At 41.6% G+C, this 27,278-nt stretch overlaps 4 pseudogenes; 2 read left to right on the top strand and 2 right to left on the bottom strand.

The window, feature by feature from the left end:
• Positions 1-438: 438 nt before the first annotated feature.
• Positions 439-2,223, bottom strand: LOC110209131 (proline-rich protein PRCC pseudogene; annotated as a pseudogene).
• A 12,815-nt stretch (positions 2,224-15,038) lies between these two features.
• LOC110209012 (nicotinamide phosphoribosyltransferase pseudogene) lies at positions 15,039-19,318 on the top strand (annotated as a pseudogene).
• LOC110208985 (nicotinamide phosphoribosyltransferase pseudogene) lies at positions 16,616-17,396 on the bottom strand (annotated as a pseudogene).
• Positions 19,319-24,911: 5,593 nt separating the features above from the next.
• LOC110209010 (pre-mRNA-splicing factor CWC22 homolog pseudogene) lies at positions 24,912-26,841 on the top strand (annotated as a pseudogene).
• The last annotated feature ends 437 nt before the right edge of the window (positions 26,842-27,278 follow it).

Raw genomic sequence — 27,278 nt, 5'->3', positions numbered from 1 at the left:
TTCTGGATCAAAGTACTGATGGTATTAATAGCCTTTATTGTTTCATTATAAATTAGGGTTTTGGGCAAATTATATTCAAAGTTCTATTTTGAGGAATAGAATGAAATAGACCTTCTCAAATGGTAAGCCTAGTATTCATAAAATAAAAATTTGCATATCACACTAACAAAGCATTTTGAATTTGGGAAAATAAAAAACTTGGTCAAAGCCACTGAGCTTATTGAAGAGTAACTATGCCCATGAGTCTCCAGTGCTCTTGGAGTCTTATCAGAGTCATCATTCCCTATACTGAATATTGTGGGGGTTTTTTTCTGTCAGCATAGATGTTTTATTTCAACAGACATCTTTGTTTCACTTAAAAAACAAAAACAAAAAACAAAAAAACAAAATACAGAATTCAACCAGTCATTTCAACCTGTTTGAGAGCCAAGTTCCCAATCTAGAATTCAACAGTGGTTTCTGGAAGAGTCACTGTGAAGTCTCTGCTGGCCCCAAGAGATATGGAAGCTCCATTTCTAAGTTTCATGAAGAAAATGAAATCCAATGTGTTCCTTCTCAAGGAGGTGATGGCTGGGGCCCTAGGGAAAAAGGTCCTGGACTTGGAGCTGCTGGGGCTCCCAAAGGTGTTAGCTGGGAAGGGCAAGGCCAGGCCACCTGGTACTAGATAAAGGGGAAGATGGGATCCTTGAGGAAGTCAGTTCCAGAAGCCTAGAATCCATATCTGGCTTGGGTCTGCCGACAGCTGAGCTTGTTCTCTGACCAGGTATTCTTCAGCTCCAACTCTCGCTCTTTAGCCTGGTGAATCAAATATGTGATTTGGTGTTTTCGCCTCTGCTGGTCTGTTGGCTGCTCACCTTTCTTCTTGCTGAATGATTTCATGGTTTTTTCTTCTGTCAAGGACTTGGTCATCCACTGGTGGGCCCCACTGAACTGGTCATCCCCTTTGATCTCCACAAAGTTAATCTCTTCCCTTCCTCTGTTCCTCTTGCCCTGAAGCCTCTTGAAGGCTTCATCATCAATGAAAGAGGCTTCTGGGGTAATCTCCTGGGGGGGAGCTAAGGCTGGATCAGACTTGGGGTAGTAGCCACTGCTGTAATAATCCTGATAGTAAATGCCAGTGGCATTAGTGTCACCATATGTAGAGAACTGGTTGTAGGGTTGACTGCTGTAGTTGTGCCCAGGCTTAGGCACCCAGGGAGCCCCACTTGAGCCTGCCACCATCTTGAATTCAAGGGGAGCATTGGCAGCATCGTCCTGAAAGGTGGGATCTGGCTCTGTGCCTGGGGGGAACTCTTCAGAAGCAGCAGGGACAGGGTAAAGGTATGGCTCAGCTCCAGGAGTCTCAGCCTTGTCTGGAAGGGAGAAGAAGTTCTCAGGGGCTACTTCCTCATCACTCTCCTCTTCCTCTTGTGTGATCTGCTTTGTCACCTGCAGGGCAGCACTCTTGGCAGCTGCTTTGATGGCTGAGGGTGATGGGGTAGTAGTGGTGGCACCCATAACAGGGGAAAAGGAGGAAGCAGAAGCAGATTTGGTCTTGGGGACTGGTTTGGAGAGCTGGGTGTCAGAAGAGCCATCAGTGGGTTTTCGGGAGAAAGCACAGGGCAGGAGCAATCGGCTAGCCTCTTTTGTGGTCAGGATTTTGGGTTGGGGAAGCAAAGCTGATAAACCAGATCCCTGAAGAACAGTTTTCTTCTTTGTAGGTTCATCTTCCTCTGAATCTGAATCTCCCTGGTGCAGCTCGGGGGCTGCGATGCGCACTGGCTCCCTAGTCCTCATCTTTGGCTTGGGGAGCCCCAGAGGGGGCCCGGCACCCCCGATCGGAGGGGGCAGGTTGAGCCCTGCAGCCCGCGGCAGGGGCAGCTCCAGCCCCTCCCCCACCCCCGGGGCCTCGGCCAGACTGAGGCCCGGGGACCGAGGAAAGTCACCCAGGCCTAAGTGCAGTGGGGGCAGGGGTTGCAGCCGGGGGTCTCTGGCGGGAGGCGGGGGCAGCAGGGCAGGACCCGTGGGCGGGGGGATGGAGGCAAAGAAGCCCCCCAGGCTGGGTCCAGCCTGGGCTGAGGCGGCCGCTTCCTCCTCGTGCTCCGCTTCCTCCTCGTGCTCCGCTTCCTCCTCGTGCTCCGCTTCCTCCTCGTGCTCCGCTTCCTCCTCGTGCTCCGCTTCCTCCTCGTGCTCCGCTTCGTCAGGCTCACTCTCTTCACTGCTGGTGTAGGCGACTAGAGACATGGCGCTGCCCCCCCCCTCGCCTCTGGGTCGCCCTTGCTGTAAGGAGCGTCCTAATCGAGGCAGGGAACACACAGAGGCCTAGTGGGGCTCACCGCGAGGCGGGCAGGACACGGGGGCAGGAGGGCGGGCCTGCTTGCTCTCCGAGGCCTAGCCTCAGCCGGAGCCCATGACCGAGGTTTTATATTGTGCTGTGAGGTGGGGGGAGAGTTTGAGAGCTATTGGTGTAAACTCGAAGGGGTGGGGAACCTGTGGCCTCAAGGCCATGTGTGGCCCTCTAGGTCTTCTAGAGTGATGCTTAAATTGAGTTTGGCCAGCAGGTGAGAGCTCAGATCCCGGCAAATTCATATTTATACCCTTGACAATGAGTCTGAAACATAGAGGCAGAGCTAAGGGTTAGTGCCACTTACTCTCAGCATCATGGGAGAACATAACACTTAATAGCATTTCTGCCTAGGAGGCCATGCACAAACTTTCACAGTGCACGTGGGACTCCAGCTGATCTTCCCAATGCCAACTGGAGCTTCCATCCTCTATCCAGGGGTGGGGAACCTGCAGCATCAAGCCCCTTTTCTGGCCTCTGGCATCTCCTGAAGTTTAGAAGAACTAAAGGTGTCTCCTACAGGATATAAGCCTCTTCAATGGCTGAGTTCATGTGATGGTACAAATCAGGTTTGGGTCTTGCTCTTCACAATCATCTACCAGCAGGAACACAGGCAAGTGCTGTTGTTGGTTCTCCCAGCAATAACTGAGTAAAGTCATCACCTGAGTTCCAGTACCTTCAAAGGCAAGTGTTTTACTTTTCAACACTGCACATCAGAATTTATTCTTCAGGTCCCAGAAAACATACATCCCTAATGTGGTCCCTCTACAGCCTGGATGATAAGAATTGATCACTTCTGCACAGGTTTCCCTAGGACAATTTGCTAAAGAGTGTATCATCTCTTCAGGTTTTTGGTAACTATTCCTTTTGATAAAAGGTGAAGAACAGTTTTCAGAGGGAAAATAGAAGTTCCCCATGAAACTCTTCCATGCAGGTAAAAATGTTCCTCCTGGGATTTCTGGAATTCAATGAATTTGGTTTTCTTTCTCTATGTCTGTGCCTTTGCATTTTTCATCTTCACAGGATTTCCAGTGCTGTCATAGAGTCTTCATCTTTCTTCTGAAGAACAATAGAAGCGTTTGATGGCAAATCTTGAAGAAGATTCAGTCTGATTTTTAGTGTAAGAATAGTGCCATTTAACTGCTAAAGACTTAAAGTAGTAATACAGCTGTTTGTGAGCTCAGTAGTTGAGAATCTGACTTGGAAAAGATCTTTCCATTGTGAACCTATTTGTGGATCTACTGAGACAGTGCCATCCATTCCTCCTAATTCGTGGTAGAAAGTAGAAAATGTCTCAGTAAAAATCTTTAGGATCCTCTACTGGGGACAGCAATAGAAACATTACTAAAAACTTTTCAGGTTGCACTATGTCTTCACATGTAAGAAATTAAATGAATTTATGACTTGGTTCTCTTTTTAAATCATGAACCAAGTTGCAAAGGCTGATACTCTTCTATGTTAATGTTGTGGGTTGGGGGTGCTAGGAACCTCAAAATGCAAGGACAGGTGTACCTCAAAAGAATTGGACCACTCAAGCCTTCTTTCAGTCAGAGTAGTGAGATTTTATTATACACCAACTGGGCAACCAAGATTTCTAGTAAATATCTGAATTTGATAGGGATGAGACAAATACTTATAGACAAAAAAAAGATTGTGGGAAGATCTGAATGGGATCAAGGAGTGGCAAGTAGCCTGGGGTGGTCAGGAGGTAACAGAAAAAGGGGACTGGATGGGATTAAGGAGTGTCAAGTAAATTAATCAAGGTGGGCTGGGGTGAGCCAGATGCCTCAGGTGAATGGCAGGGACTGGGTTCTTGAAATTTGTGAGAAAGTTCAGGGAATTTTCCTTTTAGGGGTCCAGATCCCATCCCCCCATCATTAATGTCTGACTTGCCATTGCAGAAGATGCAGCTGGGTTGCTTAGATTAAGATTTTCAGTTTTTTTAAGTAATTGAGTTTATACTGTCTTGGTATTGATTTGGAAAGTGAAGATTAGCTGCTTGGGTTTTTGTATGAGTGACCCTATCTTATTTGTGAATTGGGATCATTCCTGATTTTTTCTCTGAATTCCAGATCTGTGGACTTAAATGCTGTAAATTAGTTATCTAACTTTAAAATTGGCATCTCTACTTCAAAGGTAAGGCATTAATGTTTCTACCATGAGGGCAGGTAAGGAGAAAGGTGATGTTGCATACTTCCAAATTCTAAGGTAATCCACAAGTACATTTGGATCTCTTGTTAATAAAACTGAAGCCTCTTTCTTTATCAGTTAGCTCAGAGTCCCACCTTATCTTTTTAGTTATTTAAACTGAAGAAAATTTCTCCTTAAGTAAGTCTATTATCTAATCTCCAAAGATTAACTGCATAGTAAGTCAGTAGCAATATGATGTATTAATGATAACAATATGGCAATAATAGCATAAATATTCTAAATTACTATTACTATCCTAACATTTTATTTGAGAGATTGCAACCAGAGATTTCTAACCATCATTTAGAGATGACTTAAGGTACCAAGAGTCTCTTCAGAATTACCTTTCTGTACAAGATAAAAATGAAAACAATTTAATAAAAGCATCTCCATTGTTTCTCACTTATATACACTCATAGTAAGAAAAGTCTCTTCAACCTAACAAACTAATATATCTTTGAATTACCTCAATATTTCACGTGCCTTTTAAAATTATGGTACTTACAGCCTTAGGAGAGGTTTTAAAAACAGGTGTTATACAGGTCCAGGTCCCAGGATTTCCTTGTGTTTGGAACCCTGTTTCTACTCCTCCCCCTAACCAAGCTACAGAGGTAATGAATATCTGCTTGAAAGAACTTTCCATTCTTGAAAATGTGTGCTTCTGTAGTAGCATTTTAAACTTCTAAGCATTTTTTTTAAAGCCCACCTCTGACTTTCTACCAGAATGCCATTTGGGAAGAGGCCTGTCCTTCCCCTGGGAATGAATGAGTCATGGTGTCATGAAAACATGGGAAGTTAGCAGAACTGGCTAGTATCTTAGCTTAGCCAACCTTGTCTTCCCCAAAGGAAGTTCAGGTTAGTTTGTCAATTTTTTTTACTTTTAGTGTTTCTAGGGGCAGCTGCCTGTAGTCTGAAGACTACAGGATTCATTAGCAGGGGATACTTACATAGCCCTTTGTTTTGCAAAGTGCTTTACATCTATTGTCCCATTTGATCTTCAGCAACCCTGGGAGATGGGTACTCTTCTCATCCATAACCTCTGATCTTCCCTTCACCTCTAGGATAAATGACTTGTCTGAGGCAAAACCTGAAATCTGGTCTTCTTGAGTCCAAGTCCAGGACCCTGTTCTCTATGGCTCAAATCTGCCAAGGTTTTTAATTACTGTGGAGATTCTCTTCCCTCACCCAAAGAAAACTGTATGGCACCAGGAGCAGGGCTCCCAGACTTCCTATTAAACTGCCTCCAAGTGTTAAGAGTAGGGATCTCAAGCTAGACTTCCCTTGGAATAGGTTAATGTCTTCCTTTGCCATTGGGGCTCTTCTGTTAGAGGATCATCTGGTCAGATGGGGCAATCCAGGCATCAGGTTTCAGATAAAAAAAATTATGGAAAAAGCAAATCAGTTTTCAACTCTTTGAGGGCCTTTTCCGCACCCCAACTCGTGCTGGAGATAAAGGGAGATTTTTGAGTTAAGCCCCCTCCCCCTGCCATGGCCTGGGAGCATAGGGTAGTAGCTACTTGGCAACAACATGCTATCATCCCATTGTATAGACTTTGCAAGGCTGGACTTGGGACTAGTTCCAGGTGCTGACTCTGGCAGGCAAGACTGCTCATAGCTCAGTAGAACTTTCCTTAAGAATGTTGAAGTGCTCACAGTGAAAAGGTAGAAGTGGACATTCATGGCCCTGTTCTTATTAGGGATCTGTGTTCAGAAGTGGAGAACAATATTGTAGTAGGTATGCAGGAATCATTATTTCTTTATGGTTTTGCATGTCTTCCTGAAAAAGAGAGAGCGGTAACTAATATCTCTCATGACCAACTTCTTTCACTGAAAATTCTATGATACTCTTTTTGGGCACCACATCTTTCCCATCACATCATCATATGGCATTGACAATAGCTTGGTATTGTCTTGTTTAAGAGCACTTCAGGAAAAAAAGTGCAAATAGCAATATTTAGGTAAGTGAGTAATAAGTTGCCCCTTGTACTGATGGAAATCAGCTGAGCATGATCCTGAATAGCTAATCAACGATGAGCCAATGCTCTTTCAGGCTCCTTCAAACACATGTCTGTGGGGCTTGTGGAGCCCTGGCAGAGAAAGGTGTACCTGGCCTCAGACTGTCCAGGTTCGGGTTTTCTTTTGCCAACTAGAGGATCTTTTATTTCAGCCATAATCTCCTTGGGCAGTGCCAGAATGATGCCCCCAGCCTACTTACTTGAAATGATTTTGGTGAACCTTTTTCCAGTTGGAAGAAATATGAAGCTAAATAAATGGGATGAACAAGGAGGTGCTAATGGAGAATTTTAATTTCAATGAATTAACTGAAGTGGCTATTAAACATATTAAGGTGGATGCATTGATGTTCAGCAGTGGGTCCATATTGAAATTGCTTTGCTAAAAGCATGGCAAAAAGTGGCCAAGCCCTGTGATTCAGGGTAAATTGCCTTGTAATCAAGGCTCAGATTAAAACTAGGGAAGTCTGAAAAAGACTGAAAATGGGGGCAGGAGAAGTGGAGTAGGTTCTAAATTTGTCCTCAATATGATGAGGAGACAAGGATATGGAGAGCAAAATGGACCATCTAACGTGGAAATTTTTGTTCTTGTGTGTTGAAAGGTTAATGTTAATGACTACTAGATTAAGGATTAGAGGAGGCAATGCTGTGCTAGCATTGGAAGTAGAAGATGAATAAGGCAGCCAAGCTATGCTGAGAATATTCTATTTAAAGTAGAGATGTCTTTTCCCCATGTCTTTTCCCATGACTAAAAAGAGTGGGGGATGACATCTAATTATACTTAGTAGTCTTTAGGCAATACTTTCTGTGGCTCTATTTGAAAACTCTTATCCTGTGATTTCTCAACTAGCTAATTGCTCCTCCATTACCTTCCTGGTCTTGTAAATTAGGAGGGATCTTTGTGTTTGAATGTTGGGCATCAAATTCACCCCCTCCTCCCCCAAACATGTAACCTCGGTCAGAATAACTGCTTGGGCAAAAGGACTTCTTTGTTGACAAAGAGTCAAGGCTTCTCAGTCAATATATACTCCATTCAAGAAGAATTTAACATGTCAAATACATCCTAGATAATTCAGTCATAGAAACATTGACTGATGCAACTCATTTAGCTGAAATCTTCCTAATGGCATGCAATGATTAATATCCTCTTTTGATGACAATATCTCTGGAGACTTCTTCCCAGGATAGCTGCTGTTATCTAAGCCACCATAGGATCTATGGTCTTGCCTTAACATTCATTGGAAAATGACATTAATTTATTAAGATGAAGGCAGCTGCTAGGCCCTTTCTTGGGAAAGGGAATAACATCTATATACTAAGCTCACATGGAGCTCCATGGATGGCAAAATTTCCCTAATTCCAAAACTTATTCCCCTAATGATCAGTTCATGGGTGTTTATGACTTATGGTCTTGAGACATAGGAAATTCAGACCATGACAGGTTTATAGTAACTCAGACCTTTTTATCTCTCTAGTAGAACCACATGATTTTAGTTAAACAATTTGTGCTCATATGGTACAAACAGTCAAGGAGAATATACTCAGTCCTCTAATATCCTTATGATGGGATTATTAAAGATTGGTACAAATAAAGGGCTGTTTGGAATGGAAGGGAAGTAGAAATGCTGGGAACAGTATCTGAGAAGAATGAAGTCAACTCTAGCTACTCCTTTGTTTTCACCTTCCACAGGATAGGTTCCCCATGGTAGCTTTTGTAAAATTCTATCACAGTTGATAAGTTTTTCATATTTGGCCTCCTTTCTAGGACTGGATCCTTGCATGTCATTAGGAACATGAAGTCTCTGCAGGATTCTTGCCCTGCAGAGCTGATATCAGTGCTGTTTTCTCTCAAAGGCCTTACCAGTACTCTGGCTTCCTTCCTTTTTTTTTTTTTTTTTAAACTTGCATCTCCTTTGGTGCTTGCAATCTTGTATTGCTTTTTGATTTCTCCTGGGGTTTTGTTTTATCAAAGTTGAAATGAACAGAAAATTCCCCTTTGTACTTAGTTTTGGGCTATTGAGGTTTCCCCCTCATATTTGCAGACAGGACCAGGTCATCATGTGTTAATATATGGTAAGTGGCAGACCAGGAAAGATCCCAAGGTTGCTGTCACTTCTGTACTGAATAAATTTCTTTTGAGAAGGCAGAAAAGTCATAAATCCCCAGGGATGGCTGTCAGATAGCTCTGGGTTGTATGTGGGATGCATACCTTATTGGTTTTCAGGCTTTACCTGTGCTCTAAAATCCTATAGTAAGCATAAGGTCTTCCTAGGAAAACTGGGAGAAACTACCCCCACCTTTTTTTTTCTCTTGTCCTCCAGAATACTATTGAAAAAGTAATGGCAAGTTCATGATGCCCACATAATCCCATCTGGGTAGATGGGCATAGTAAGAATAAGTTTTAGTACCTTACTATATATAGTTGGAATGTTAAATTAGGGTAACCTAGCCCCATTTTGTTTTAAGCCTCCATTGTGTTTCATACACTGAAGCTATAATTTAGCAAGTGTGCAGCCCATTACCAAGAGTTCCCAGGATATCTGGTAATCATTCTAGTTGCCTATGATTAACCAGTACCTTAGAGGGTATCAGTGTTCCCTGTGAAAGGAGCCTTGATTACCTACTGGGATTTCCTTTCTCGAGCAACTTCTGAGCTCGAAGTTTTGGTGTAGTTGCTGCATCTTCCAAAGTCTCAGCATTGCAGTGAACAAATAAAATGCCAGTTCAGCAGTCTGGGGTCTTTAAAGCAGAGATGTTATTTCCCCATGCCTTTAAAAAAAAAGTGGGGATGATGATATCTAATTATATTTCATAGTCTTTAGGCAATGCTTTCTGTGGCTCTATTTCAAAACTCTTATCCTGTGATTTCTCAACTAGCTAATTGATCCTCCATTACCTCCCAGTCTTGTATGTTAGGAGGGATCTTCATGTATGGTGAATGTTGGGCACCAACTTCACTCCTCTGAACTATGTAACCTTGGTTAGAATGACTGCTTTGTCAACAATGAAGTCATTTTGCCCAAGAATTGAAGATAGTTCCCAGATAGTCAATATACTCCATTCAACGAGAATTTAGCAATTTATCCAGGCTTTTTGTACTCTACTCTTTCTTTTTCTGCCCTTAGGCTCCTCAGACTATGCTATATCTGGTTTTACTTTTTCATTTCTGGAACCTGTCTACCTTCTCTGTATAATGAAGGCCTTTGAATAAGTGACCTCCCTAAAAGCTCTGTATCCTTGGAACTCAAGGACTAGAAGAGAGCCACTGAGCTTATAGAGTAGGTCCCAAATGGTCCATTATTATGAGTTTCGGTTTGATGTGTGATAAGTAGTCCTTCATCCTGTCATTGGAAGTTCATAGAACCTGGTTCAGAATAATCAGCTAAGTAACTTTGGATATGAAGTGGCCCCAATAGCTCAAGAGGATGAGCGGGGTATATGATCTTGTCTGCCAGGAAGTCATACTTGGGAGGTATGTGTGGGTCCTAAATATACCTTTTGCAGCTAGATCTTTTCTGCAACCTCACAGTCTTCCTTGGTGTTGCCTAAATGATATTCTCAAATGGCTCTTCCAAACTAGTTTACACTGATGCTACTCTTAGGAGAATAAGTTAACGTAGAAACAGAAGGGAGGAGTCTAGAGCTGCTGCTACTTATTGCAATTCAGTTACTGGGAGCTATGGAGAAAAATATCCAGTCTTAGAGTTCTAGGGGTGTTGACAAAGGATGTCCAGTCTTGAAGTTGTAAGGTTGGCTGCTTCAGTAGCACTCAGATCAGTTGGGGAGGTGTTTAAATTGGGGTAAAGATCAGGGCAAATAAGGGTGTAAGTTTGAGCTGCTCACTTTTATGATGGAGAATAAGAAGGTGGTACTGAAAAATTGGTAAGCTTAGCTGGAAAAGGGAAAAGGCAATGTTATGCTAAAGTAGGAAATAAAAAGTGAGCTTGGTCAGATGAGTGAGCTGTGCCAACAGTATGCTACTTAAATGCCAGTTCTTTTCCATTAAGAAAAACCTTAAGTTTTGTGAGCCTTGTCTCCTTCAGATGGACTTAAGCAGTGTTGGCTCTGGGTAATGTCTAGTCAAGCTCTGTCACAGACCCCCACTTTTAATTTCCTCCTTTACTCTTCTCCCAGGTCTTTTAGTCGAATGTTATTGTCACAGTTGGCCCTCATCTGAAGGCAGTGGTGACTTCTCTTGCTTTCAGAATCTCATGAAATGACCACTGGCACACATCCTCCCAGAATCTGGGGTCTCAAAGGGATACATTTGTTTTCACTTTGCCACAAACCTTGCAGTTCAGTTCTAGGTAATCTGCATTCCTGAATGTTCAGGGTTCTGGTGATCCACATGAGACTATGCTATAAATAAGGGCATGTTGATGGCAAGGGGATCAAGAAAAGTCTTAATTCCATCCTGAGGATTGCTCTTAGAAACATGAAGCATTGGTCTGAAAACAGGTTGAGTCTCTGAGATGACATGCCAAATGCCTTCACTAACACTCTAGGCACCCCTTTCCCTACTGAGGCTACAATAAAGCAATGTGGCTCTATCTCTTCTGTCTTATTGCTTTGCCTCTTAACCTAACATGAAGTCTGGCTGTGAAACACAGTGAGAATCCAGCCTGCAATGGGCCTGGTATACCACCTGCTATATTTTCCTGCAAGTAAAGCTAGTCTTTCCTCTTCAAGCAATCCTGGCTGCTGCCCAAGAAAGTCAATTATGCTAGGGATAATTCCTAGAGGCAAAGTTTCACATAGTTTGTTGATCCAAGCCCTATCAACAAACTCTCTACTTTCAAATTCTTGCCATCATGGCAACTTAAGGTAGACCAGGAACTATTGCAGATTACTTGCTCCTAATTATTGAGAAAGTCCAGTGTTTGATCAGATTAACTAAATAAAAATGGTTGTATCAATGCCTTTGAATGTTTGTTCAGTCTTAAGCTGTACTAAGATGAGATGGTTGGATCCTAGGTGCTTCTACGAGGATTTTTGTAGGTTATGGAGTTCCATGTAATGCATTGGCTTTGGAATATGAGCAAGAGAAGTTTTTTGCTCTATACCTCTTTGGTCCATTATCAGTTACCTTCTCACTTCACTCCTGGCCCAAAGTGTTCCAGTGAGCATGATGACACTTAGGCTCACTGCAGCCAAGGCTGCTTCCCCCTGTTGAGAAGGACCTCACCAAATCCATTTTTTTAAAAAAAAAGGAATATTCCTGCATTTGCTTTAGACCTGTGCTGTTCCTACATTTTACAAGATCTATCTAAAAGATCCTAAGATCAGTGTTGCTAGAATCACAATAAAATGTGTATTAGGAGAATCTTTGCATTAATTCCTAAAGATGTGTAATACTGTGAGTATTTCCCAGTGGTACAAAGTACAGAAAGTATGCATTTGACATTGGCTTGGTTTTTTTTAATCTTTTTTTCCAAAGCAAGTTCAAATCACTTTCAACTAGATTAGGACAGATGTCTATCTTTTTACAAAAGTGGCTTTTTTTTCTTCTTTCACTTGATAACTCCAGTGCTCCCTAGATGTTTTGAATATGCTAGGAGTTGTCATATTCTCCTTCTGTTTAGCTTTGTCCACTAGGACATCTTCATTCTAGTTTGTGTCTTGGGTTGACAGTTGAGATTGGGTTATGGATACTGACAAAGACTCAAGAACTTTTTGCATCCCCCAGGCCTGTTGATGGCTTGCTAAATGGAGAAATAATTAAAAGACCACTTTATAACTTCATGACTATAGTTTGACTAGGAGATTCCTCTAACATCTCCCTTCTGGTCAGGCAACTGATCACTTATATCAGGGCAGCTGGGTAGCACAGTAGATAGAGCATCAGGCCTGGAGTCAAATAGACACGAATTCAAATCCAGCCTCCAACACTTAGTAGATGTGTGACCCTGGGGAAGTCACTTAACCTCTGTTTGCCTCAGTTTCCTTGTTTGCAAAATGGGGATAAAAATAGTATCTGCTTCACAAAGTTGTGAAGACCAATGCTGGGGCCTCTGAGGCGGCAAGATTATTAACTATTGGATTATTCACTATTGATTATGGATGGATTTTTATGATCCATCAGACAGCTGAAAACACAATTCATTACGGCCCCATGAGCTTTTACTTCAGATGGCAAGTTTCACTAATCAAAGATTTAGCAGGACTTGGTCTCAAATCTAAATTTCTCCTTGTTCAAAAGCCTATCACTAGAGATCATTTCTATATATTTGCAAATTCTCAGTGAGCCAAGTTCCTTCATTAGGAACTCCATAACCCAAATAAGCTCTTTGGGAAGCTTACAAAATTTAGGAATATCCAAAGGAACCCCAGGGAAGGGGCTTCCTATTCACCCCATCTACCCTTAGGGCTGCCAAAATATGTGAATTTGTGAAATATGTGAATAGTGAAATATGAAGTGATTTTTCCTAAGGTAACATACCCACATGTGGCCCAGGAAAGGATTAGAACCTAGGTCTTCCTGACTGAGGCCAAGCTCCTGTCCCCTGCATCTGTAAGGAGAGGTAATATTGCATAAAGTTTAGTGTTGGACCTGGAATCTTGAAGAGGAGGGATCAAGTTACTGCCTCTGTGACCCTGAACTAGTCCTCCAACTTCCCTCTTCCCCCAGAAACTAAAGGCAAAATGCTTAGCTTAGATCAAAGGAATCTAGAGAGCCTGTATTCACTGGCCCTGATTTGGTGAGATATTTCTATTCCTAACAGAGTTTAGAAGGACTCAGAGGTACAAACAGAATGCAAAACCGGGAAATTTTGTCCTTCCTACTCTACTCTCTCTCTTGGCCTCGAAGTAGCTAATAATTCTCAGGTGTTCTCTTCATCCTCCTAGGCAGCAGTAGCAGCAGCAGCAGAAGCTGATCTTCATCAGGCAATTCCATGTTTCCAAGGAGTCCCTGCCAGAGAGCCTGGTCACAGAAAATGGGGCTGGTTTGTGTGCCTCCATTTAGAAGTTCTTGCCCACTGCCCTCGTGCTGGGACCCAAAGGAGAAGGGAGGAAGGAGCACTGTAGCAGGAGTGATGTCGTAGTCATACTGTGTCTTCCTTCCAAGGCTAGAGACTCATCACAGAGATGAATGAACAGGGAGAATAGGACCTCAAACCAAATTACTGGTGATGAAAAACAGTATTTCATCCTGAAATTTGTAGTAGAACATTCTATTCAGATTCTCACTGTGTCTGGAAGAGACAATTAGTTAACTACCCTTAAATAAGCCACTCTAATACCCATATATATTAACCATATATACACAGCCCATATGTGCATCTGCAATATGAATATTCTGAGGGAGTAGAAGAAGTTGATCAGAGGGTATTGGGAATACTTGCCAACTAATTTTATGATCCCTTTGAAATTTTATTTCTGATATGTATAAGGGGTAGCTAGATGGGGGCGAGGGTGGGGGAGGGATGAATAAAATACCTGGCCTGGTGTCAGGAAGTCTCTTTTTTTTTTACTTCAAATCTGGCCTCAGATAATTACTAGCTCTGTAACCCTGGACAAGTCTTTGAATCCTGTTTGCCTCAGTTTCCTCATCCATAAAATTGGGTGGAGAAGGAAATGGCAAACCACACTCCGTCTTTGTTTTTTTTTTTGCCAGCTGGGATTTATTTATTTTATTTTTATTAATTTATTCTGATTTATCAACAATAGCTTCTATATGCTTTTGAGTTTAAAATTTTTCTCCTCCACCCTCCCCGATGTGGTATACAATTTCATATAGGCTATAGATTTACATTCCTATTAAACATATTTTCATATTAGTGATATAAGCAAAATAAAACCAATAGGAAGAACCATCAGAAAGAGGAAACAAAACTCAACAGAAGAGAAAAAAACATAGCTATTCAGCTTCCATAGTTCTTTCTTTGGATGTGGATAGCATTTTCCATCACGAGGCCTCTAGAGATGTTTTAGATACTTGCATTGCTAGGAAGGGTTAAGTTTATCAATATTAGTCATCGTACGTCGTGGCTGTTATTGTATAAAATGTTCTCTTGGTTCTGCTCACTTCACTCAGCATGAGACCATACAAGTCTTTCCAGGTTTTTCTGAAGTCAGCCTATTCATCATTTCTTATAGCACAATAGTATTCCATTACATTCATATACCACAACATGCTGAGCCATTCTCCAATTGATGGGCATCCTCTCAATTTCAAATTCTTTGCCACCACTACTATGAATATTTTTGTACATGTGGGTCCTTTTCTCATTTGTATGATCTCTTTGGGATATAGCCCTCCATCTTTGCCAAGAAAAAAAAAGCATCCAAATGAGGTCACAGTGTTGGACAGGACTGAAATGAAATTAAATGAAAAAAAATATGTGAAAGGACAGTGAAAGATAAAATTGATTTCATTTTATATCAAATAGAGCTCCAAGTTGGGTTTATAGAAATTCCACGGGGTTAGGACTGGAAAAAGTTTAACTTAGCTTACACTGTGGAAGAAGTCTCCAGTTGGTGAGCTAGGGAACCTCTCCATCATGAAGTAGGTGATGTTCATCCTTTTGCAGAAAAGGCTGGAAATTGAAGGCCCACAGCCAGGGAGCCTGGTGGTGGGTTGAGAATTCCTCCCTGGAGAAATGCTCAGACAGGAATAGCAGCAAGCAGAAAGGTGAGGGTCCCTTGAACAGAGAGTCATGGGACCAGCCTTTGTTCCTGGAAGTGGGTGGGCAGGAGAAAAGATGAGTATGATGGGTTCTGAAGAGAATAGGCTAGAATCTAGGAATGAGGGAGCTCTGGAGAACATTGTAAAAGATAAGAGTACCAACCCAAACGCTTGGCATAACCTTTTCACTCAGTGGTTGGGCAGGAATATATCTAAAGGGTGCTCAGTCAGAGGCCAGAAGTGGGAAGCAGAAGAGATGGTGCAGGTCTGAAGGTGCTGTTGATATAGGAGCTTTAAGGTCTGGCACTAGCTCACTGCCTTCAAGGAAAAGAGGAAAAATTCCACATTACCCTCAGATAATGGCCAATTTGATGACGTTTTGTAAACTCCAGAACACTTTCTTGTCAGGTCATTTATGCAAGAGGATTTGGAGTAGGAAGGATGGCACTACTGCTCTTAATACATTAATAGCCAGTAAACATCAAGCCCCAACTATCCATTAGGCACTGTACTAAGCTTGGGGATAAAAATAGGAAAAGGCAGCTGTCTCAGAGTAGTGTGACCAGGTGAGAAATGAGATGTCCTCCTAGCTGAGCTGCTTCTTGAAATGCAGTTAATCACAGGATTTCAGTTCTGGTGCCTAGAACTTCAAGACTGTTTTTGGTAGTTTGGCCTTGATCAAAGTTAAGGGGCCTGAACTGCAGGAGAGGGTAGAGCAGAGGGTGCAGGAGACCTTGAGCTGATGCTCACTGTGATGGAGGGCCAACAGGACTAGGCTGGGTGGTGTGGACTGTAGATATGAGGTCTAGTGTCCTGCTATCCCAGAATTTGTATGGGCACAGTTCCTTGGAGTGGATCATCACTTCAGAAGTTAATCAAAACCTGCTGGGGCATCTGCAAGCGTCTTCTCCTCACGCAGAACTGTCTCAGCTGATGCAGGTGACAAGGTGCTAGGATCATTCAGAAAAGTATACATGGTTATATTTTTAAGTTTCAAATGGTGCAATAACACCAACAACTTTGTTAAGGCAATGTTTTATTTGCTGATTAATGTACAAAAGACAATGACATTTATCTTCAAGTATTTTCTTGAAAGTCTGTGCCCTTAAAAATCATGAATAGTTGGAAATATATTTTAGATAATATTGTGTGTACAAAAACACAAGTTAACTATAAAGCAATCATAATTTTATGTAAAAACTTTGTCAGTTCTTTGGTGTTTGTGAAATGATCAGTACTGGATTGAATCAGTATTAATTGGCAAAGGGCCCTACCAAGTTTACTTTAGCATTAAATCTTTTACACAGTTAAGTGTCATTTCCTAATTTGGGATGTTCTGAAGACTGACATAAACCAATGAAGAATTTGGCTGTAATGTATCATATAATACATATCCTCCTCTCTTCTCCCCCTCCCCATCTGTATAATATTCAGAAAAGTGCAGACACAGTGACTGAACAAAACTTAATGAGGTGCCCTTTCCAGTTCACTGGTCAACTGGACATTTTTCCTCATTTCATCAAATGAATAGCTTCTTGTCACCTTAATGTTCTTGAAGACAGTATGGAGAAGATCATGACTACATTCTTCAAGATCTGCTTTTCCTTCCTCGAGGGTAAGATAATTTCCACTAAGTGGTCTATGTAGTGCTAGCCTGCCCTTTTTGTTGGGATCAGCAACTGGGTCCTTAAAGACATTGATTCCAAGGCCATTGGTAACTACATAACTGAATTTGAAGGAACAATTCAAAAGATCTCTTGTTAACTTCTGTCACAGAGCTCCACCAGAACCAAGGGAAATATTTTCAATGCTCCATTTTTGTTTTCAGGCCCTCAACAATCTTTTGTAAGGTGTTGCTACCAATTCCATCACCCTGAATAACTCTGAGATAAGGTGGCAACAATTTATAGCCTTTTAGTTTTCAGTAACTGGAAACTCTTCCTACTATATCCAAAACCATTAATACAGTGTCAAGAAGGTTTCCTGAATCTGGTGGAATGCTTAGTGGTGCTTCTCCACTCCCTGATACAATTTAATGCCTTAAATCTTCCCCCCAGATTTTCTCACATGCATTAAAGAGGTCATAGCTCTCACTGACCACAGACACAGGCACTGATGAAAACTGTGTTACTGTATGTTCAAAGGTATCCTTTTCATGATCTTTGGCCCAGGCTTTTATGGTACTGTGTTCTGCAGCTGGAACAGAATATCCAAGCACGGGGGCTTTTATTCCAGCATTTATCATATTCCTGTTTTGTCATGTTGGCCAATCTGATAGGTGTGAGGCTCGGAGTTGTCTTGATTTGAATTTCTCTAATCAATAGTGATTTAGAGCTTTTTTTCATATACTAGAGATAGTTTGAATTTCTTCTTTTGATAAGGCATGCTCATATCCTTTGATCATTTATCACTTGGGGAATGACTTTTATTCTAATAAATCTGACTTAGTTTTTACATATTTTATAAATGAGGCCCTTATCAGAGATACAGATTGTAAAAATTCTTTCCCAGTTTTCTGCTTCCTTCCTTAATCTTGGTTGCATTGGCTTTGTTTGTGCAAAAACTTTTCAATTTGATAAAATCAAAATTATCCATGTTGCATTTCATAATGTTTTCTATCTCCTGTTTTGTCATAAATTCTTCTGTTTTCCATAAATCTGACAGGTGAAGATATCTCCCAAAATTTCATGAGGGAAAATGCTGTCCACATCCAGAGAAAGAACTATGCAGTTTGAATGCAGATTGAAGCATATCGTTTGCTGTGTTTTTTTCTTCTCTTTTGTTTTGTTTCCTCTTTCTTTTGGTTTCTCCTGTTAATTCTATGTCTTCCTTACAACATTACTAATGTGAAAATATGTTCCATAGGAATGTATATGTAGAGCCTATAACAGATTGCACACAGTCTTTGTGTGTATGGAACTGTATGGAAGTGATTGTTGAAAAGTGTAATTAAATTAATAAAAAAGAAAAAAATAAGTTATTAAACCTGTTGCTTGTGAATAAATTCTTGGATAAAAATTAACTGTTAAAAAAGATACATGATGGCCATCTTCTTGTAGCTCTGAAAGCAGTTCCTGGGGCTTCAGTCATTCTCAGAGGAAATATTATCTTCACAGTGGAAAACAACAGATCCAGAGTGTTGCTGGCTTACAGTTTGGATACCAGGACAGAAGAAGTTTTAATCCAGTCACAGTGACTACAAACTCCAGAAGAAAATTTTGGCAAAGCATTTGATGGAAACATCTGGTAACCTAGATGGCTTGCAGTACAAATTGCATGATTTTGGCTACAGAGGAGTCTCTTCAAAAAGAGAAGACTGGTATAGGAGCATTTGCTCATTTGAAGAACTTCAAGGGAAGTGATACAGTAGCAGGAATGCTTTAATTAAAAAATATTATGGAATTAAAAAGTATTATCTCTGCCTGAATATTCTGTTCCAGCTGCAGACCACAGTCGCATAATAGCCTGGAGCAAAGATCATGAAAAAGATGCTTCTGAACATAGAGTTTTCATCATTGTTCATCAGAACACCTTTCATCAATGACCGTGGCCAGTGATAGCTATGATATTTGTAATACATGTGAGAAATGGGGGGTGGGGGTGGAGATAAGTCATTTAATTATATCAAGGAGTCTAGAAGCACCACTGATCATTCAACTAGATTCTTGCAATCCTCTTGACACTGTATTAAAGGTTTTGGACATTCTAAGTAACAAGTTTCCAGTTACTGAAAACTCAAAAGGCCATAAATTGTTGCCACCTTATCTCAGTCATTCAGGGAGATGGAGTTGATGTCAATACCTTACAAGAGGTTGTTGAAGGTATGAAGAAAAAAAAATGGAATGTTGAAAATATTTCCTAAGGTTCTGGAGGAGAATTGACACAAAAGTGAAAAAGAAGTCTTTTCAGTGGTTCCTTGAAATGCAGTTATGTGGTTACCAATGACCTTGAAATTAATGTCTTTAAGAACCCAGTTTCTGATCTCAACCAAAGGTGAAGAAAAGGCTGGCTATCTGTACATAAGACACCCCGTGCAAATTTTTCTTGCCCTTAAGGAAGGAAAAGGTGATCTTGAAGAATGTGGTCATCATCTTCTTCATGATGTTTTTCAAGAATGGAAAGGTGACAAGAAGCTATTCATTTGATGGAGTAAGGAAAAACGCCTAGTTGATAGTGAACTGGAAAGGGCACTTCATTAAGCCTTGTTTTCTGTTTGTACTCTTGTGTACAGATCTGTGTGTGTGTGTGTGTGTGTGTGTGTGTGTGTGTGGTATGTGTTTTATGATACATTACAGCCAAATTATTTGTTGGTTTATGGCCATACAGCCCTGATTTTTTTTTCATTTTATTTTTAGCCAGTCTTTAGAAGGTCTCAATTTAGGAAATGGTACCTTACTCTGTAAAAGATTTAATGCTGAAGTAAGCTTTGCAGGACCTTTGGCCAATACAGTGATTCAATATGGCATTAATCTTTTCACGAATAACAGATCTGAAAAATATTTTTATATATAAAAATATCACATAAAACAGATTTACATAAACTCATCATGATTGTTTTGTATTTCTATTTAATTTGTATTTTTGTACAAAAAATATTGTGTAACATATATTTGAATTTTCAGTGATTTTTGTCTTTGCCACTGTTAATGCTTTTATGAGCACAGACTTCGAAGAAAATACTTGAAGACAAATTTGTTGCCTTTTTCCCATCAATCAGAAGGTAAAACATGGCCTTAGTGAAGTTCTTTGTGTTGTGTCTTCAGTTTCCTTAGGGTGTCTGGGCCTTGTCAGTTCTTACTTGTTCATCTCTGGCACTCTGTTTTACCATAAGTAAAATAAAGGCATAGTAAAAGCACATAGTTTCTCCAAAGTCCTTTCCTACTCCAAATCCTCTTGCATAAATGACCTGACAAGAAAGTGTTCTGGAGTTTACAAAAGGTCATCAAATTGTCCATTGACTGAGGGTAATATGGAATTTTCCCTCTTTTCCTTGAAGTCAGTGAGGTGCAACCAGATTTTTGAGTATCCATATGATTGGTTTCTTTGTGTGTGTGTGTGTGTGTGTGTGTGTGTGTGTGTGTGTGTATTTCTGTGTATTTTACTTTAAAGAAGATGACTGATACCTTCTAGGCCTTTCATTTGTCGATGGGTCTCAGGAAGCACTTACTCAGAAGGCCAGTAGGACCTGGGCTGGCCAGACACCAGGAAGTGATATTTGGGATGAAGATCCAGATTCTTGGCCAACCCCTTCAATTATCTCTTCCTCTGGAAGAGTACCCTGACTACACTTAGCTATAAGGGATCTCAGGGGCCATCTCATTCAGTCCCCGCACTTCACAGCTCAGCAAACCATGTTCCAATGACAGTAACTCCTAGGCCTGATACTTACTGGGCACTGTGATTATGTTGACTTGCCAGGATCACGTCACATCTGCCATGGAAGTATTAACTTCGAGGTAGTTGAGGAAGAATTGGGGAAATTAGCTAGGGGCACTCATACAGCTCCTGTGTCAAGAGCAGCTTCAGACTTGCCCCATGTCTTCATCATACATCTGGCCTCTAACTCAATACCCTTTAGATATATTCTTAACCAAGGAGAATGGCAGAAAGAGGAAAAGGCAAAATCTTCATCACCAATGCAAGTAGTCATTATAATTAGCTATTGACATAAAAATACAATGTGCATTTCTTTCCCCTGAAATTTTGTGACTTCTCTGTTTCTTTCAACTTAGTCACCCCAGACACAGATTTTTTCTGTGCATACTTGCTCAGAGTGAATATAAATAGTAATTGATTCTCTTTAGGCCAGCAACCCTGAAGGTCTTCCTTTCCCAGTTGGATTATTATTATTATTATTATTACTTTTATTTGCTTAAAGGGGGCATCCATTGAATCACTTCCTAAAGAGGGCTATTCACTGACTGGGATGTACCTCACTCAAAGTGAGAACCTGGGAAGTCCTTAGCTTAAAAGGGCCAGGGAATCCCATTGCATCCTGGGCCACGTCCAGTCATCTTGATGAATATCTGGCCACTGGGCCAGGATGGTTCTGGAGGAGAAAGTGAGGCTGTTGACCTTGCAAAGCCTTCCCTCACTCAAATCAAAGTCAATTGCAAGTCATGTCATCATCTCCCTGATGTCATGGTCCTTTAGGAGAAAGAATTAAAATACAACAACAGAAACCCATCATAGAGATGAGTGAAAAGTGAGGATAGAAACTTAAACCAAATTAACTGTGATGAAAGAGTATTTCTTTTTGAAATTTGTGCTATAACTTTCTACTCAGATTCTCACTGTGTCTGGAATATAGTTAAGTGCCCTTAAATAGCCATTCCCACACCCATATCTATTAGCCATATATAACCAGCCCTTATATACATCAGGGATTCCCAATTTGGGATAGGAATATTCTGAGGGAGTAGAAGAAGTTGATCACAGGGCATTGGGAATACTTGCCAACTAATTTTGTTATTTTTGTAATTAGTTTTATTCTGATGTGAGTAAAGGGGCAGCTAGATAGGGGAAATGGATAAAATACCAAGCCTGGAGTCAGGAAGTCTTCTTTTGTTTTTTACTTCAAATCTAAACTCAGATACTTAGTAGCTCTGTAACCCTGGGCAAGTCTTTGAACCCTGTTTGCCTCAGTTTCCTCTTCCATGAATTAAGGTGGAGAAGGAAATGGCAAACCACTCCATCATCTTTGAAAAAGAAAAAAACAAAAACAAAACCAAAAAACCCAAGCAAGGTCATAAAGTGTTGGACAGGACTGAAATGAAATGAAAAAACAATAAAAATATGAATAAGCAAAGTGAAAGAAAAAATTTATTTCACTTCATATCAAATAGAGTACAAAGTAGAGTTTACAGAAATTCCAAGGTACTAGGACAGGAAAAAGATCAAATCAGCTTACAGTGTGGAAGAAAAGTCTCCAGTTGGTTAGCAGGGAACATCTCCATCATGAAGTAGGCTGGCTGGTGAAGGCTGGACATTGAAGGACCCCAGCCAGGGAGCCTGGTGGTGGGTGGAGCATTCCTTGCTGCAGAAATGCTCTCAGAGAGGAATGGCATCAAGCACAAAGATGAGAGTCCACTGGACAGAGAGTCATGGGAGCAGCCCTTGTTCCTGGAAGTGGGGGGCCAGGAAAAAACATGGGTGTGACAGGCTTTGGGAAGAGAATGGGGTTGAACTTCTAGATGAGGGAGCTCTGGATGGTATTGTAAAAGTCAAGAGTGCCAGAAGAATATTCCAGGTATACCCCAACCCTGGGCACAGGGTCTTTCACTTGATGGTTCAGTGATCCAGGATAGGTTTGGAAATAGTAATCCTCTTCCTTCTTGATACATTGAAGCAGGAACAGAGAGGCACATGAGTCCATATTCCTACACATTTCTCTGCTCAGATAAGGGGTAGAGATGCCCAGTATCCACTGAGGGAGTTGAGTCACATCCACCTCCCAGTACTGTCTGCCTGAGCTGAAGGCCTGATCAGCAAAGACATAATGCCAAGCAGGGTCCTCAGGGTGCTTGATTTCCACCTGCCAGCCTTCTGCAGCCTTCACACTCTTCAGATCCTCAGAAACAATCACACAGGGACTGACTGATGTGGGATCCAGTGTGATGTCCACTCTGAAACGGTTGAGCATCTCCATCATGCCAGGAATGGGGTATTCTCTCAGCTCTGGGGTGACAGCCTTGACCCTTTGGGACAACACTGACTCAGTCCTTCCTAGCAACTCCTTGGCTTCCTGTAGCAGATGCACATTGGGTTGGTGGCCTGCTTCCTGCAACTCTAGCATGAGGTCCTGAAGGCTTTGCACATGCTAGGAGAGTCTGTCCTGGCTTGCCTTCTCCTCTTCCTTTATCCTTTCAAGACATATGGCTTCTTCCAACAGGAGGAAGTGGTGAAGTTTGTTATATTTTCCCGAGATCATCCAATGCCAGTCAACAGCAGGTGTCTCCTCCTCATCAGGAAGTTTCTCAGCTTCCTCCAGATGCTTGCCCAAGTCACTCTGAATGTGCTGGAGCTTCTCCCTGCAGTTGTGAGCAGCCTCCTCTACAGAAGAGAGCTTGTGAGCCCCATGCTCTGGGCTTTGGGAACATCTCAGACAGAGGGGTGTCTGGTCATCTTCACGAAACAGCTTGAGCCCTTCCTTGTGCCTGGCACACTGGCTATGTTCCTCAGTGTTCTGCAAAAGCTGGGGGCAGAGCCAATTGGTCAGGTCAGTCAGCAGTGACTGCCCTGCTCCTTTAGGGCCTCCCAGACAAGGTATCAACTTCTCTAGCCTGCAACCCTGCAGTTCTACCTGTTAATCCTTGCTGGCTGTAACAGCCCTGAGGTCCCCAGAGTTCACACATCTGGTTGAATCCTTTGGATGGACAAGTTTCACCATGCTGAGAGTGCTCCTGTGTGTAAGGAGCTATGTTATGAAAACATGGATGTTTAGCTCAGTGGATTTTCAAATCTGATTTGAGCACAGGCCCTCTGGAGACATTTGAATCTATAGGCAGGTTCTTTCCTTTCCCTTTCTTCACCCAATAGTTACCAAGTTTCCTCAAGCACCCTTTCATTACTTCCCTTTCCATCCACTTACTGAGAGTCACAGATCTTCAGATTAGCAAGGGACCCCTTTAGCCATTTAGTTCTACATACATATGAAGGCCAACTCCATGATTACAGATCCAAGAAGTGGCTGTCCATTTCTCTGCTGCAGGAGGAAAGTGGCCACCCACATTGGGGTTCTCATGACCTCTTGTCTATTGCAGTGACCTCCACATCTCTCCCTGTTAACTGTCTCCTTCCTTAGGGAGCCATCTCTCTGCATTTGATAAATAACCTTCCTGAAGCAATTTGAAGATGGAATTTGTAGCTTCCATGTTTGGGTACCAGCACTACACAAGGATCACCTCAATCCAATTTTTTAGGCAGTAACCTTCTGGATCTATGTTTTCCAGCTTGAAGAGAACGTTTCCTCTGGGAATGAATGAACCCTCAGGAACTGCTTTTACTTCTATAGGAAGGTGACAACTATAATTCTCAAGAATATAACTCCATCCCTTTTTATTAAAGACATTATGTTGAAAATGCTATCTGTAGATCTCTTTGGCTTCCTGGAGTTTTTCTTTGATTGCTGCTTTCCCTTTTAATTTGAAGACCTTTCTTACACTCTAGAACACTTTCTTGCCAGGGCATTAATGCAAGAAGATTGGAAGTAGGAAAGGACTTTAGAGAAACTGTGTTTTACTATGCCTCCATTTTACTAATGGTGAAATTATGTGCCAGAGATAAATGGGAACTGACAAGGCACAGATACCCTAAGAAAACTGAAGAGAAAACACAAAGAACTTTGTTAAGGCCATGTTTTATTTTCTGATTGATGGCCAAAAGGCAAGGAAATTGCTCTACCTGAGTCAATGCTTCCTCATAACCATAAACAAATGCTACAGTGCCTTCTGAGGTGTGAATCTTAAGGTGGTGCACAAGGCTCTGCCCCATTCCCCCTCTCTTCTCCTAGATAAAAGGGACAGGGATGAGTGGAACTCACTCAGAATCAGGAGCATAGCAGACAGCAACCTCCTTGAATCTCAGTTCAGCTCCTTCCCTTAGTGGTGGGGTAGAGAACCCTAGTTTTTCCCTTCTTGGCAGCTCTGTCCCAGGCTCAGCCAGGCAGTAGCAGTGAAGAAGTAGCAGAGAGAAGATTGGCCCACTGACCTTCCCTCTGGCCCCTGCCCTACTGGGCTCCTGCAAACACCTTCCAGCCACCATGACAACTTCAGTAAGGAAGATATGTCAGAAGAAGCAGGATGGGGCCCTGGACCTCATGACAGAAAGGAGAGCTTGGAAACCTGAAGGCAAAGAGAGCAGCTTTACAATCAGCTTTAAGTACTCTGATACTGAAAGCTAGAAAATTAGTCCACTAGGAAAAGCTACCACGGAATGGCAAGGGAGGGATAGAGGAAAACACAAGGAGAGACAACAAGAAAGAGATTCTGATGGGAGAAAGTACAGAAAGTCTCCTTCACCAGGCAGAAGGAGGACAAAAGGAGGAACCACTCAGAGCTCATCTGCTTAGGACAAGCCGCAGACAAAGAAGAAGAAACTCCACTTGGATCCACTCCTCCCCCTCAGAGTTGCTGCTTATATTCCTCCTGCAAAGCTCAGGAGGATGCAAGAACAGATTACTGATAAAAACAGCTTAGAGTACCAAAGGATGAGCTGGGAGGCCTTGAAGAAGTCCATCAGTGGTCATATCAATAAAGTGACCATTTCTAACATGGGGATTATCATTCAAGAACTCCTTCAAGAAAATATAGTTAGGGGAAGGGGATTGCTGGCTCGATCTCTTTTGCAAGCACAAAGGGCATCTCCAATCTTTACTCATGTCTATGCAGCCCTTGTGGCAATCATCAACTCCAAGTTCCCCAGCATTGGAGAACTGATCCTAAAGAGGCTAATTGTCAATTTTAGAAAAGGCTACAGAAGAAATGAGAAGCAGCTCTGTCTAACTTCTGTGAAATTTGTGGCACACCTTATGAACCAGATGTGGCACATGAAGTTTTATGTTTAGAGATGCTCACCTTACTTCTTGAAAGACCAACAGATGCTAGTGTGGAAGTGGCCATTGGATTTCTTAAAGAGTGTGGCCTGAAATTAACAGAAGTATCACCTAGGGGAATGAATGCTATGTTTGAATGCCTTGGCAACATTCTCCATGAATCTGAAATTGACAGACGGGTTCAGTATATGATTGAAGTGATGTCTGCAGTAAGAAAGGATGGATTGAAGAACCACCCTGTTATTTTGGAAGGCCTTGATCTAGTGGAGGAAGAAGACCAGTTCACTCATCTGCTTCCATTGGAAGATGACTATAATCCAGAGGATGTACTTAATATCTTCAAGATGGATGCCAATTTTATGGAAAATGAAGAGAAATACAAAATGATTGAGAGAAGAAATCCTTGATGAAGGTGACAGTGATTCAGACACAGACCAAGTTACCAGAAGCAGTGAAGAACATGAGGAAGAGGAAGAAGAGGGGGTGAAGATGAAGAAGGACAAAAAGTGACTATCCTTGACCAAACAGAAACCAGTCTGGTGTCATTTCGTCACACAGTTTATCTCACTATTCAGTCAAGTTTAGGTGTTGAAGAATGCACCCACAAATTACTGAAAATGGAGTTCCCTGACAGCCAAAGGAAAGAACTTTGCAACACGGTTCTTGACAGCTGTGCCCAACAGAGGACATATGAGAAATTTTTTGGCTTCTTGGCAGGGCAGTTCTGCATGCTACAAAAGGAGTACGTGGAATGTTTTGAGGGTATTTTCAAGGAACGGTATGACACAGTGCACCGCTTGGAAATCAACCAATTGCATAATGTTGCCAAGATGTTTGCTCATCTCTTGTATACTGATTCACTTCCAGGGAGTCTTCTGAATGTATAACATTGAGTGAAGAAACTACTACATCTTCCAGCAGAATTTTTGTAAAAATACTGTTTCAAGAACTTTGTGAATACATGGGACTTCCTCAACTTCATGTAAGACTGAAGGATGAAACATTGCAGCCATTCTTTGAAGGATTACTCCTCAGAGAGAATCCAAGAAGCATTTGGTCTGGGAGGCTTAACAGAGAAATTATGAGAACATCTGAAAAAGTCACCCAACATCTTCTTAGCCAAGAAATGGGATGTTGAGTCCTCAGATTCTTCCTCCTCCTCTACCTCTTCAGATGCTTACTCCTCAGACTCTGATTCTGACAGCAGCAGTGATAGCAGCTCAGACTCATCCAGTGGCAGTGACTCCTCATCCACAAGTGGCCATAGCTCTGACTCAGATAAAGGTAAAAGGAAAAAAAGAACAAAGAAAAAATAAAAAATGAAATGATTAAGAAACAGAAAACAATTGGAAAGAAACATGTGGAAAATAAAATGGAAAACAAAGATAGCAAGGGACAAGAAGTGAAGAAGAGAGGAGATTAGGGGGAAAAAAATACAGACAAAAATTTAAGAGATTCAACTTGGAGAGAGAACTCATCAAAACATGCTCCTGACAGAGATACTACCAGGGAACAAAACAATTGAAGGGTTTAAAAGGGCAGAGATCTTGGTAAATACCTAGAGCCAGAAAATAC

Source organism: Phascolarctos cinereus, unplaced genomic scaffold, assembly GCF_003287225.1.
Source record: "Phascolarctos cinereus isolate Bilbo 61053 unplaced genomic scaffold, phaCin_HiC Scaffold_1;HRSCAF=81, whole genome shotgun sequence".
Lineage (NCBI taxonomy): Eukaryota > Metazoa > Chordata > Mammalia > Diprotodontia > Phascolarctidae > Phascolarctos > Phascolarctos cinereus.
Note: the sequence above shows the minus strand (reverse complement) of the source record. Positions and strands in the feature narration are given on the sequence as shown.